The sequence below is a fragment of the Schistocerca serialis genome, chromosome 2 (assembly GCF_023864345.2).
Source record: "Schistocerca serialis cubense isolate TAMUIC-IGC-003099 chromosome 2, iqSchSeri2.2, whole genome shotgun sequence".
Taxonomy (NCBI): Eukaryota; Metazoa; Arthropoda; class Insecta; order Orthoptera; family Acrididae; genus Schistocerca; species Schistocerca serialis.
Window position 1 is genome coordinate 679,013,710 of NC_064639.1, and position 14,030 is coordinate 679,027,739.

Genomic DNA, 14,030 nt, shown 5'->3' on the forward strand with positions numbered 1-14,030 from the left:
GAGTATTTCAAATGTTACAGGAGACAAGTTCTCTACCTAGTGTTCATAATCAGCACATTGTGCTCAACACATGAAGATGATGATCAGGATATTATGGATGCTGTTCAACATAGCCCGGGTACCAGTACATGATGTATCTCTCAACAATTAGGCATTTCACAGTCTAAGGTAATGGCGTACACTGAAATATAATAATGTATATCCTTACCATAAACAAAAAGTGTATCATATACATCCAGGAGATCCTGCCTTCACTTGTACTTGCACAGCTGGTTAAATACTAATCAGCAGTTATACAAATACATTTCAAAATTTTAAACATGGCTGAAACAGCAGCTGTTGAAATTATTCATGGTAAATGATGACAGCCAAAGTGACTAAAAGTTTTTGTGCCTGTAATTTTACGGTTACTTAAGCTATAGTGTTTTTTCTTTCTTATTTCCGATGCTAAGTTTTTGCTAATGAAAGTGTCTTCCTGTTCAGGGTGTAATCAATACACACTTTATTGGACCTTTCATTTTACCAGGATGTCTAACTGGGGAGACATACTTACAATCCCTCCAAGAAGAAATGCCCCACTTGCTTGAAGATGTTCCACATTCTGCACGATTGCAATGTATTTTCAACATGAAGGCATGCCTCCACATTCCACCAATACTGTTACTAATACATTTAAATGAACATTTTCCCCAGAAATGGATTGGTCATGGTGATACATGTCTGTGGCCACCCAGATCACCTGATTTAACACCAATGGATTTTTGGGCATGGGGATGGATGAAAGATGGCGGCAAGTGATGTTGTTCGATCACGTGAAGCGTGCAAAAAGTTATTAAAACGACAGATATAGTGCTAGTTTGTGGATTATGGTGTAATAAATCCTTTCACAACGAGTGTGTAGGCGTTAGTAACAGTGAAGCTCGTACAGTAGCATGTTCTAAAGTCCGAATTAAGTTTCACTGTGTGTCCTGCGAAAAGAGGTTAAGTAGCGAAAATTTACATGAACCTGAAGTGCAGAAACACAAAAGTGATATTGAAATGAACGGTGACGTAAAATTATTAGAATACTTGCAAAATATACTCAAGTTAACAAATAAAATATCAATGAATAAAAAGCTGGATACAATTATCAGTGCTGATTCTAAGATTGAAGAATTGCAGTCTCCAAAATATAACGTAAACATACGTGAAAAACCACTTGTAAACGGTGCTGACTCCTTGGAAAGTGGTTATAGCAAAGAAAGTGAATTTGTGCAGGAAAACATTGGTACTGCAAATGGTAAACAAACGGATTTGGCGGCAGATAAACATAGACGCCATATTGTGGTTAATGTGCTGTGCAACCCGACTCACACATCCAAAACAACTGTTGGTGATCGAGAAAACGGCGCTGATGAATGCCGTAATAATGTAAGTAGTGACAGAAACTGTTCAAATCCCTTTCTACAACAAGGAAAACAGATCATTCCAGACGAAAAATCTCCAACCGTAAATTGTAATCAAACTGATATCATGGAATCAAATGAGTGTTTTGATGTAAACAATGTATCGGTCAACAAAACAGGATCTGGCATTAATAAAGACGAAAATAGTCTCTACAACTCTGCAGATTCCTCAGAAAATAAACTCTCACCCAATACAGAGTGGCGTGTGGTAAGTTCTAGGAAAAGAAGTTTTCGCCATAGGGACAAGAAAACCCCAACAACTTCTGCAGAACAACAAACAAACAATACAGCGCTAAATACAGATATACCATGCAAACTGCCACAGACAGTGACTATCAGATCAACTCCTCCAACCAATGCCATCTCAGTAGTTGGAATTCAAGTGTTAGTGACAGGAAAAATAAAATAATAGGCACTGGTGATGACCAAGGAATGCTGTATGGGGAAAAGAGAGCATGGTTTCATTTAGGAAAGGCGAAAAGTGGAACGACAGCAGAAAACGTAATTAACTTTTTGAAGAAAATCCTACCAGGTCATAGCAACTTTCACGTAGAAAAATTGGAATCTAAGGGTGTAAATAGTAGTTTTAAGAATGGTGTAGACTTTCATCTAAAAGACAAGCTAATGGACACTGCTGTGTGGCCCAAAAATCTTGTAATTAAGCATTTTTTGTTCCGCAGACCATCCGTTATGCCAATAAAATAGATTATGAAATTAAAAACAAGGATCACTGCACAAGAATGTTTCTAGTACTGAAAACAATATGCCTATAATCATTGCAATTGTAAATGTGCAGTGCATAATAACCAAAATGGATCTCCTATCATATTTTATAGAAGAAATTAAACCAGATGTTTGATGTATTTGTGAACACTGGCTAGCTGAAGCAGAAGGTGATTTCTATAAATCTGTTGAATACTTAGACATGGCCAGTGCTTGGTTTCGAAGAAATGCAACCCACAGTGGGGTCTCTGTGTATGCCAACAGAGATCATAGCATCAAGGAAATTGACTCAAGCAGTTTTTGTGTGGATTTTGATCTTGAATTAGCTGCACTGTTATTAACAAATATTGATTTAGTTGTTGTTTCTGTGTACCATTCACCAGATGGTGACTTTTAGAATTTTATTGGACATATGGAGAACTGTTTGTGTTACCTAACACGCCTAAAGTCAAAAATCGCACTGTGTGGAGATTTTAACATACACATAGGTGATGGAGATGCCAGAGAGAGGCTCTTTATGAGATTAATTACCAGTTATGGGTTGTTTATTGCAAATAAGCTCCCAACAAGGGGTGGTGCATGCCTGGGCACCATAATCACCAACCTCAACATCTGGGATTATAAACTCAGTGTAACTGAACCTATGATAGCAGATCACTGTGCACTAGTAATGGAAACCAGTATGAGGAGCAAACCACAGATAAGCACATGGCATTCAAATTACACATTCAAAAGAAAATTTGTTAAAGAAGAGAGACTAAATGATCTCAAAGCAGCTCTATCTTGTGTAAACTGGCAGCAGAAAATTGCAGAGTTAGTAGGCAATGATTCTTTCTTATGTCTGTTCCAAACCTTAAAAGCAATATTTGATGACATGTTTCCGGTAAGACCAGTGAAGAATCCTCTGGACAAATCACAAGGCAGGCAGAAAGTTATCAATGTGAAACAATGGTACACCGCCGAGCTCAATAAATTGAAGTGTATTGTAAAAATGTGCAAGGACCGAATGAAATCAGCTTTAGACATTCCAGCTAAAGAATTACATCACCGCAACTACCTAAAAGCCAAAAAAGCTTATAGGAAGGCAGTAGAGGAAGCAAAAAAGAAATATAATGATACATACATTAAAGAGGCCTGAAATCCTTGTAAAGCTACCTGGAATCTTGTAAATGAGAACAGAAAGAAGATTACCTTCTGCTTAAATTCGTGTAGCCCTGATGACTTCAATGAATATTTTGTCAGAATAGTGGAAAAGACAGTGAGTGAAATTCCACACTCTGACCTAGATCCAACTGCAAACATAAGAAATGCAGACAGTTGCAGTATTAAAAACTGGAAGGAAGTACACCCTGAAGATATGATAAAAATTGTGAACTCCTACAAACACTCAGAAAGTGTAGACATCCATGGCATGTCCTGCACACTGCTAAAGAAAATTATTGCAGAATTAGCTCAGCCACTAGCCATAGCAATAAACAAATGTCTATCTTCTGGTGTCTTCCCAGACTTCCTTAAACTGGCACACACAGTACCAATATATAAGAAGGGGGATCCTTGTGAGGTGTCCAGCTTCAGACCAATCTCAGTGGTACCAGTACTAGCCAAAGTTACTGAGTCTGTGATGCACCGCCAGGTACTGAATTACTTTGAGGAAAACAACTTATTCCAAAACACACAGCATGGATTCCGCAAAGGGAGATCAACAGTGACAGCCACACTGGACTTATTAAAATCAATTTGACAAAGTTTTGAAGAGAGAGAGAGTGTGGCACTGACACTCTGTGATCTCAGCAAAGCCTTTGACTGCATCTCACACACAACACTAACAGCCAAGTTAAGATGCTATGGTGTAGGAGGTGTTGTTCTATCAACACTCCAATCTTATTTGGAAAACCTAAAGCAGGTAGTATCAGTGCATGGAGCAACTTCTCTTGAACAAAAACTGGAACATGGAGTGCCCCAAGGATCAGTCTTAGGACCTCTCCTATTCCTCATATATGTCAATGATATGAGCTGTAATAGTCAAATGTTGCAGTTTACAGATGACACTACCCTTATTGCCAAAGGACATACAGCCGCAGAAGCTCTTGGTGCATCAAATTTGATGTTTGAAGAAATAAAAGAATGGTTCGTAATAAACAAAATGAAGATCAATGAAGAAAAAACCCAACATTTGATATGCAGTCTAAACAACATTGAAGACCAAGAAAACATGGAGACTGTCAGACTACTGGGCTTCAAGATTGACAGCAAACTCTCCATGAATGATCACACTGCATATGTATGCACCAAACTTTCTCGTGTGATATACCTCCTGAGGAAGCTGAAGAGGGTAATAACTGACCAGTTTCTCACAATAGTCTACCATGCACTCTTCCACAGCCACATTAGCTATGGACTGTTGTGGGGACACTCCTCAGGCAGCAAAGATGTGTTGCTATTACAAAAAAAAGGCATCAGGATCATATCCTCTAGCAAAAGACTGGACCACTGTAAGCCTATTTTCACCAGGCTAGGCATAATGACTGTCTTTAGCCAGTATGTGTATTTCTGTCTCATGTATATAAAAGAAAAACAAGGGAATTTTAGCATAAGACAAGAAATACATAATCATGACACTCGCTGTAAGAGGAACATTGAAGTGCCAAGGTGTCGTCTATCAAGTACACAAGACAGCTTTCCAACAGTCGCCCTAAAAATGTACAATCAACTGCCTCCAGAAGTGAAATCCCTGCCACCTGAATTATTTCGTAAAAAAATTGCTCAGGACTTGAAACAACATCCACTATATTCATCGGAAGAGTTTTTCTACAGCGGTTCTACTGAATGGACAAAATAATAAATATTGTTATGTTATATATATAATTTTGCCTAAATTTAATCTTCTTCTTATGTTAACAATACATTTAATTTTGTGTTTTACTTAAAGTACATATTTTGCCAAAATGAAACTTTGTGTGTGTGACATTTTTCTTTATGGTATTTTCATTTGCTACTATGAAGTTTTACTTTCCTGTTTAGTTATATTTCATTCCCGCTATGTTCTATGTGTTTTTGTGCACTGCATAAATATTTTCTTTTATTTGTAATATAAATTTTGTATATGGTGTTGTATAAATGTTAGTTGGTAAACATTGTATTTGTGACGCAGTCTGTCCAGCCATGGCTGGTAAATGATGAAGATATAGTAAAGTAAAGTAAAGTAAAGACATAGTTTATGAGAACAAAGTCAATACACGTGAGGCATTACTTGCTCACATTATGAATGCAATAGATGAAATTAAGAACAACCCTGTGGTACTGAAACAAGCAACAAACTCTATTCTTACATGTGCAGCTAAATGCATTGAACTCAGTGGAGATATTTTTGAACATTTATTCTGAGCGTATTGTGAAACTTTATGTACATGTACAACTTCCTTAGCACTGAGCTTTGTTTTTTCCAGTTTAACATGAATTCACATGTGCTATGGTATTAGTAAAAGCAGATTATTTTACACATTCATACAGTTTCAGTTAATATTATTACCATCATTTATCCAAAATTAAATTCTCTACAACTTCTGTTGAAAATTTTGTGCAATTGTTTGATATTTAAAAAACAAACTGGGCCAAGTAGTTAATAAATTAAAAAATTTATGAAATTACTTCTTTGCTTCTCTGGATGTTCTGGAAAACTACTGCAGATACACGTCTGGGGCATGTTTTATTAGATTAACCAGATCAATAACAACAAAATAAATGGAAATCATGCTTTATGCAGTTACAGTTCAAACATTTGCGGACTTCTATTTATATAAACTTGTTTCTTTAGTTTTACTTGTAGAATAATATATAAAAATATTTGCATATCTTCATGAATCACACTGTATGTGCATATGACAGTTCCCTTCTGGTCATTGTACTCAAGATAACAAGTTCAAGAAGCATTAAAACTAATCAGTCTGACATTTTACCAAGTGCTGCCAATCAATTTTGAAGAATAGAATCAAGCTGGCAGCTCCCTATATCAGTCTATGTTAGCTCAAGTTACAACCTTCCCATTAGATCATAAGGCCCCAGTCTAAACAATGACATCATATCATGAAGGGTCCCACTTTTCCTATTCCAATGAGACAAGCATGACACACTTTACTGTCTGCAAAGTCTGCTTCAGAACTCACGACTTAAGATGTGATGAAGCAAGCTGGGATATTTTTACTTCCCCTCTTGTTTTGAATATAATCTGCATTTTCATAAAAGAGAAAGACTAGCCCTCAGTTTTAAAGAATATAACACCACATCTAATTTTGTACTTAGTTTTATGTATGTAATTGGTTTTTTAGTTTACTTTGAATATTCCTAGTTAGTATCTTTTGTCATAGGGTAAAATCAGTAATTGTTTCATAACTTAAATTCTATCATTGACGTATAAACAAATATAAATTCTGCACTAATTATAAGCATTTGGAAGATGAAGTACTAGTAATCTTAAAGTGTCTGTTTGGCTCTATTCAAAAACATGTTAGCAAACCCAGTCCTTCATTAATTCCAAAGTAATTTTCAGTTTCATCAAAAGTATTGTTTAAGTAGTGATATAAGTTAATTTCATCATTTAATCAAATAATTCAACCTAACTCTTGTAGTAGAAGAAGCTCTAAAAAGGATGGCATTTTTTGATGTATTCAGTTAATTTAATGAGTTAAGTTTTAATTGTAATTTCTGTAAATTTAACTTTGAACAATGTGTAGTTTCAGTACCTATTATTCTGATGATGTATAAGGGCCCAAGTTTTGGTCATGAGACAGTCAGTTCATGGCCGAGTTTCAGACGAGAAACCTGTGTTGGTTAGAACAACAACAATGCATCTGTGAAATATGTGTTACACAATTAGGCCATGTGTTAAAACAATGACAGCGCCTGCTCCATACATACCTTTCTATTCTTCAAGAACTGTGAAGAACTTTTTGGTTAAGTTTTTACTGCTCAAACATGTTCAACAGGAAATTATTGTAGCAGTATGTGGATGTTCGCCTGCAATCTATTAATGAGGCTTATGGAAAGTTTAAACAATAGTGCACTGGCTATATTTACCTGGGTATTATTGAGGGGGGGGGGGGGGGTTGTAAACAGTGAAAGTAAACTACTGTGAAATGCAACTTTGCACCTGTTGGCTACGTTATTTAAAGCAGTCAGTGTTGTACTTCCACACTCAAGTTTTCAGCCAGTATCACAATGCAGTACGTCAACACCAAGGACAATCAATGAAGAAATAAAAGTAGGTCAACCAGAACAAAGAGACTTCCAGTACTGACAAAATATGTGCACAAAGTGTGAAACTGCCTCATGCTGCATTTCACCTATTGTGGTGTAGCATTTACAGTCACCGTCTGATGATCTATGGGCTGCCAGTTCAATCCTCAACTTTGTTACTCTTTATTGGTTAAGATTTGTACTTTACAGGAGGTTCTAGAATGTACTTGTTTGTGAAATAATGTAATTTACTACAAGATTCAATCCACATATGAATATGAGCAGTCTCTGCTGAAACAGGCAATTCAGCCACATGTGTACTCACTAAACATGCTTTCTGTGTGAAGTGTTAGTTCTTGTTGATGATCTGGCTCTTACAGTTGGTACTTGATTCCAGATTCAATGTTGCTTAGTTTGGTGGAGACATCAGGTATCTACAACATCAACATCACCACGTAATCTATAAGACAAAGCAGAAATGAGTTCTTTCATGGGTAGGAACCCAAATGAAAGTAGTACGTTTCTCTGGTGGTATACATTGCCTAGGTACTAAGGGATGTGAAAGCACTGCTGATTGAGACGCACATCAGGCATCCAATAATTTTCTAGGCAGATGCTAGTCAGGATTTAAATATATGACTCAGGAATTTCATTGAGTGATTAAATAAAACAGGTAGGATGAAATGAAGTACCTAGCCAGTGTCTACATTTACACAGATGTGAAAACCGAGCAGAATTTTGAGAATGTATTAAAGCTCAAGAGCTGAGACAAATTTCACAGGTTGTCGCCACAACAGAGGATTTCATCAAGTCGTTCCAGCACACTGAGGCAGTGAACCATACTTTTGAATCTCATACTGTTGGCAATCATGGAAGGTCATCAGGACCACACCATCACTAAAACACTAAATAGTCAAAGAAGGGTTTTAGGACATCTGTTCACATAACTCCACACAGCTGAAAGTAGCAGCTTTGACTGTCAAAACCAGTGAGGCTGAGGTAGCATCATTAGTTCAAGAAGAAGTTCATCAGTCACTGACACTGAGCTCTACAGGACAAAACAACACTCTGAAGTGGTGTCAGAAACTGCAGAATACTGTTGTAATTGCCAGTCAACATCCAAGGCTCTCAACAACATAGCTGCAACCAGACTGGCAAGCAGAAAAATGAACATACAGAGAGGACAACACACCTCATTTTTCCATTGCAGAAGACCTGGATATGTTGTGCACTACTCTAAAGAAACAAGAAGTGTAGTCAACAACTATTAAGTCGCAAAATGACACACAACATGACAGCTTTTGGTATGCCACACAATTTCAGATGACTACAGATGACTTGCAGGATCAAGCCAATTGCTGAACCCTGACTGAGGTCATTCTACAACACCCTCAAGTCATTCCCCATCACTACAAATAGCTCCTTCATGGGCATGAAGCCATGGTCCAAGTCTTATTTTCCTACTTAAAAATTCCATATCCAAATTGTAGAGACATCACAGAGGCTACAAATACTCAGATAGCAGTTTCAAACTTAGCCTTTGAGTGGGCACACCAATTTTCACAACACGAGTAGGCATGTGGTGTACTTTCAACACCTATGAAGACTGGCTGTCTCTATGTTACCACAGTAAAAATGTAAAAGTGCAATCAATACGTGCTAAAACACTGTTTAACTAAACAATCACTAAATAAACTTTCATTATATCATTTTTTGCCACAGACAGGTGTTACTCCATGCTAATGATCCACTCAAAGCAGTAAACAGCACATTTATGTCAGATCCCAGCCAACCACTCATTTCATTACTCATTATCTCATAGACAACTGCCTTATTGTGGGACTGTGGTGTCAACTCAGAATATAGGTCACTTTCTTGGACAGATTGTAAATTTTTTCTGGCCGTGCCAACAGTTTATTTTATATTACTGTTTCTCACTTGGATGTTTATCATTGTGTTAGCTGAAGCAATTTTGAAGGAATAGGTATGGACTCAGAATTGTGAAACAACATTGGAACACAGCAAAACAATTTTATTTGTGTTTGGTGCACTTTATATGTAGGGGTGCCCACTCAAGGGTTAAGCGGTCTCAGCAAGCCAAACTGTTAATATGTCTCCATCTAACAATAAGTTCACAACATTGTCAGATCACTGCCTAAGATCGTGTATCCACACTGATGTGTGTCATTGAGCTTGTAAAGGGGAAGAGTTGATGCCGTTTGCTTTAGTTAGCACTAAGGGCCACAACTTTTCTAATTTCAATCCTCCTCCATTTCTGTTAAAATTGTTTTTATGCTACTGAATTTCTAAGGCCTCTCTGTACATGCTATCATAGTAATTAATGGCCTTGATAAACAAATTTGGCAGTCCTCTTAGCCTAGTGGAAGATCTGCTATTGGTGACTTGCCAGTATTTCCCAGATGACAAATTTCATAAAACAGCTTATCACACGAACAGCCTAAACAAGACACTAGATGTGCACATGGACCTTTGATGATATTATAAGGGGCATTCAAATGGAACCCGGCCACTAGTGTAGAGTAAGAGTAATGATTTTATTAACCCAAAAATGTAATTATACACAGTACAGATACTCAAAAATAGTCATCAAAACTGTTGACACTTTTATCCCATTGTAACACTAGCCAATCAGTTCCATCCATGAAGAAGCTAGTAGGCCTGGACCCAGTCACACACTTTGTCACCCATTGCGAATCAATGTCTGTGAATAGCTTCTTTTAGAGGTCCAAACACATGAAAGTCACACAGCGAAAGGTTGGGACTGTACAGCGGATGTTCCAGCATTTCCCACCAAAACTGCTACAATGTTGTCTTCATTGCATTGGCCATGTGTGGGCAGACATTATCATGCAGGAGAATAAAACCATTGGACAACATGTCTTGGTGTTTTGACTTGATGGCTCATCTAAGGTTCTGTAAAGTGGCTTGATAATGCTGGGTATTGATGGTGGTTCCCTGTTCCATGAACTCAACAAGCAGTGGGCCCTTGTGGTCAAAAAATAAGGACATCATGACCTTACCAGAACTGGTGTGCACAGCCTTTTATTTCTTTGGAGGTGGTGAAGTCACGCTTTCCAGTTCAAAATGGTGACACCATGTTTCATCATGTGTAACAATATGCAGCAGAAAGCCATATTCCTCTTCATGATAACGTCGTAAATGACTCAAAGATAGCGCCATACAAGTATTTTGCTGTTTGGTGGTCAGTTGGTGGGGAACCCACTGCGCACAGATTTTTCAAAAGTTCTAGTGTTGGTGCATTATGGTGTGGGCGGTGCCCATGCTAACACCCAGTAACTGATGGATCTCATCCATGGTGATTCTGCGGATGTCCAAGACTAAAACATTCACTTTCGCAACCATTTCCGGTTTGATGACATGATGAGCCTGTCTAGGATGACCATCGTCTTCTAGTGACTCTCGTCCCTCAAGGAATTGTTTGTGCCATTTCACAACACTTGAATGACTCAGTCTGTACTCACAGCCTTCATCTGTTGAAACATTTCACGGCCTCCAGCTCCCTCTGCTGCCAAAAATCGAATCACTCCTCATTGTTCCTGCTCATTCGCCTGCATGTTCGGTAGTGGACAATAACTTGTGTGACCACCTTCTCTTCAGCATGAAACCATACTGGCACTATGCAACATCAATTGGTGTGCACGAATCAGTCTCTCTACCAATAGATGGTGCTACCATACCCACAGTTACATGGTGCCACCTTATGTGTAAGGCAAAGGTACATGAACCTACCAGGTTTCGTTTGAATGAAACTCATAACACCAAACACAACTTGTAAGGTACAAGTAATGTGACCTGGTATGGATGTTTACACCTGTGAGGAAGGATGAGGTATCAGAAACATTATTAAAGCACTAATTTGTTGCATACTGAAACCCACTTCACTTGTCAGACTTCACCTACAAAGACAATGATGATGAAGCTACACAGAAGGGACAAAAGTCAGAGATGTTGTCTACATCCTTCATATGAAATTCTATCATGGTACTGGGGACAAATAAATGATAGGAGTTGCTGGTAGAAGGAACAGGATGATATTCTCAGTGAACATAATACCTCATTGGATCATCAGTCAGCATGAGACATAACAACATGATCAAAATGCAAGGCTTCACCATTGCCATTATTTGAAAGATCATTGACTAGATCCAAATCTAGGAAGTAGTTGTCATCTCAGGTGCTGGATGCATTACATTTTCCCAGCTCTTGCCATATGAGGGTAAATCCAGCATTCTCAAACATGATTGTTTTGGTGGTCCAGGTCAGGTTGTGGTAAGGTATAATGTTGCATGGGCTTACTCATCCCTACATCTCTGAACATGGTACACTCACCTGTCAACATTATTGTGACACTGCACTCCATTCCCATGTGTTGTTGAGTGGTACTTAAGATAGGTAAATAAATTAGTGAAATCAATGTGAAGTGAAGTAGAAATTAGAAAATAAATGTAAAACTTAGTTTAGTTCAGAAGAGTTACACACTGGCAAACAGTGGGCAGAGCAGCAGTGGCAATGGCCGGTGCTTGCAAGTCAGAATAGCACGTTCAGGAGAAGCCATCACCCTCCCCACATAAGCTGTCGATTCAGCCGTCCGGGCATCACCCAACCGGCTCTAGTGTTTCTCAGTTGTCACACGTGTGATCAAAGGCCCTCGCTTACATTCCAAGAGCCAATGACCGACGTTAAGAAGATTCTTCGAGAAGCTTTTCAAAGTGACAGAAGAGGCAACGACCGTGAAGTCGTTCACCTCCAGTGAACTCAAGTAAATAAATACACGAGACACAGTGGGCCCAACAGTAGTTTCAGATCAGTTTCGGTTCGAGTTCAGTTCAAGTAGAGTTCAATCGGTGCTGAAGACCGTCATGCAGGAAGAGACTACATCGTACACAGAAGCGCCAAGTCTGCCACTGTAATGGAATAGCAAGCAGCAGCCTCACCACCAGAAGACAGATGTTAGAAGGTATTTGAAGACTGATTTTTGTGTACCCGGGTGACTCGTGAGGATGGGAAGGAGATGGCCTCACATCAGCAGTCACCTGTGAGCTGGTGATGAAGATCTGACAGCCGAAGACTGGCAAGCGGGAGTCCATTGTTCAAGTCTGGGACACTGGCCTTCCCCTGCTCTGCTGGCCAACGCATAACTCTGACACATGCAGCTGCCTAGAGAAGAGAAACACTGGGACGCCACATCCAAGGTATCACCATCTGATTCATGACTTCATTTTCAATAATTAAACGGGCATGTCTCCAGTCGACTGGGCAAAACAGCAACACAAGATACACACTGCCTGGCATAATCAGACGCCGGCACTCATGCAGCAGAAGGCTTCGTAAATGACACAGCTGCTGCTCTCCCAGCCAGAACAATCCAGTAAGGAAACCATTGAACAAATCTTTCAATAAAAGTTATCTTATGCAAAAATGCTGTTTCATTCTACCTCATACCCAAGCCAAGGAAGAACCCACCCTGCCCACATGTTGTTAAGAGAGAAAAAGTAATTTATTTAGTGTTTTTCACCCTCACATAATGCTTTAGAATCAAATGTCCTTTGCAGTAATGCTCATCCTGACAATTGACTAGCATCAAAAGAAGTTACCCAGTTACATTTGGTGTCAGAGAAAAAAACCCTTTGCTCAATATGAGGTGTGAATGACAGTCACTAAAGGTCCACAGTTAGTATTGGTTGGTTGGTTGGTTTTGGGAAGGAGACCAGACAGCGAGGTCATCAGTCTCATCGGATTAGGGAAGGATGGGGAAGGAAGTTGGCCGTGCCCTTTCAGAGGAACCATCCTGGCATTTGCCTGGAGCGATATAGGGAAATCACGGAAAACCTAAATCAGGATGGCTGGATGTGGGATTGAACCATCGTCCTCCCGAATTCGAGTCCAGTGTGCTAGCCACTGTGCCACCCCGCTCGGTAGTTAGTATTGTTTAATGTGTGAAAGGATAGAGGTTTGCATAGCAGTTGTAATATTTTCTTTATTTAGAAGTGTATTTTCTCTCATAATTTTAAGAGTTTGTTGAAAATATTCAAACATCTTTTTAATTGTGTGTAGTAAGATTGTGTAACTAATAGTTTGTAAAATGATGACACGAAATCATGCAAAGTCAGAGTCAGCACCACAAGTGGTTTCTAATGAGGAAGCTATTCAGAGCTTAGTTAATCAAATAGCACAGCTTAAAAATGATAATAATACATTATTTAAACAGTTGTGTGAGGTTAGGCAAACTGGTTCAATCCCTCCCACCCTAAATTCCTCAGCAGCAGCCTTGGTAATTCCTTTTTCAGGTAAACCTGGTGAGGACATAACAGCCTTTTTTGATGATTTAGTAGCAGCTGCAAAGTTAGAATCATGGTCAGATGAACAGATCTTACAAATGATAAAGTTAAGATTGATAGGAGAGGCTAAAGCACATGTATTATACCATGAAGAACTACGGAATGCTCCAACATTTGAGGAATTGAAGAAAGAATTACTTAAACGTTTTCAAAAACAGAACAGCTGTAGATTTTATAGGGAAAAATTAAACACTATCACTCAGAGGCAAAACGAGTTATTAGAAAGCTTTGTATATAGGATTAGAAAAGT

At 38.7% G+C, this 14,030-nt stretch overlaps 1 long non-coding RNA gene across 1 annotated transcript in view; it reads right to left on the minus strand.

Annotated features, from left to right (window-relative positions):
- Nucleotides 1–1,291, minus strand: part of LOC126457783 (uncharacterized) — an 83,686-nt gene extending 82,395 nt beyond the window's left edge. Inside the window, exon 1 of the long non-coding RNA XR_007585525.1 lies at nt 1,187–1,291. This is a non-coding gene — a long non-coding RNA (uncharacterized LOC126457783). The remainder of the gene's footprint in view (nt 1–1,186) is intronic.
- Nucleotides 1,292–14,030: the final 12,739 nt, after the last annotated feature.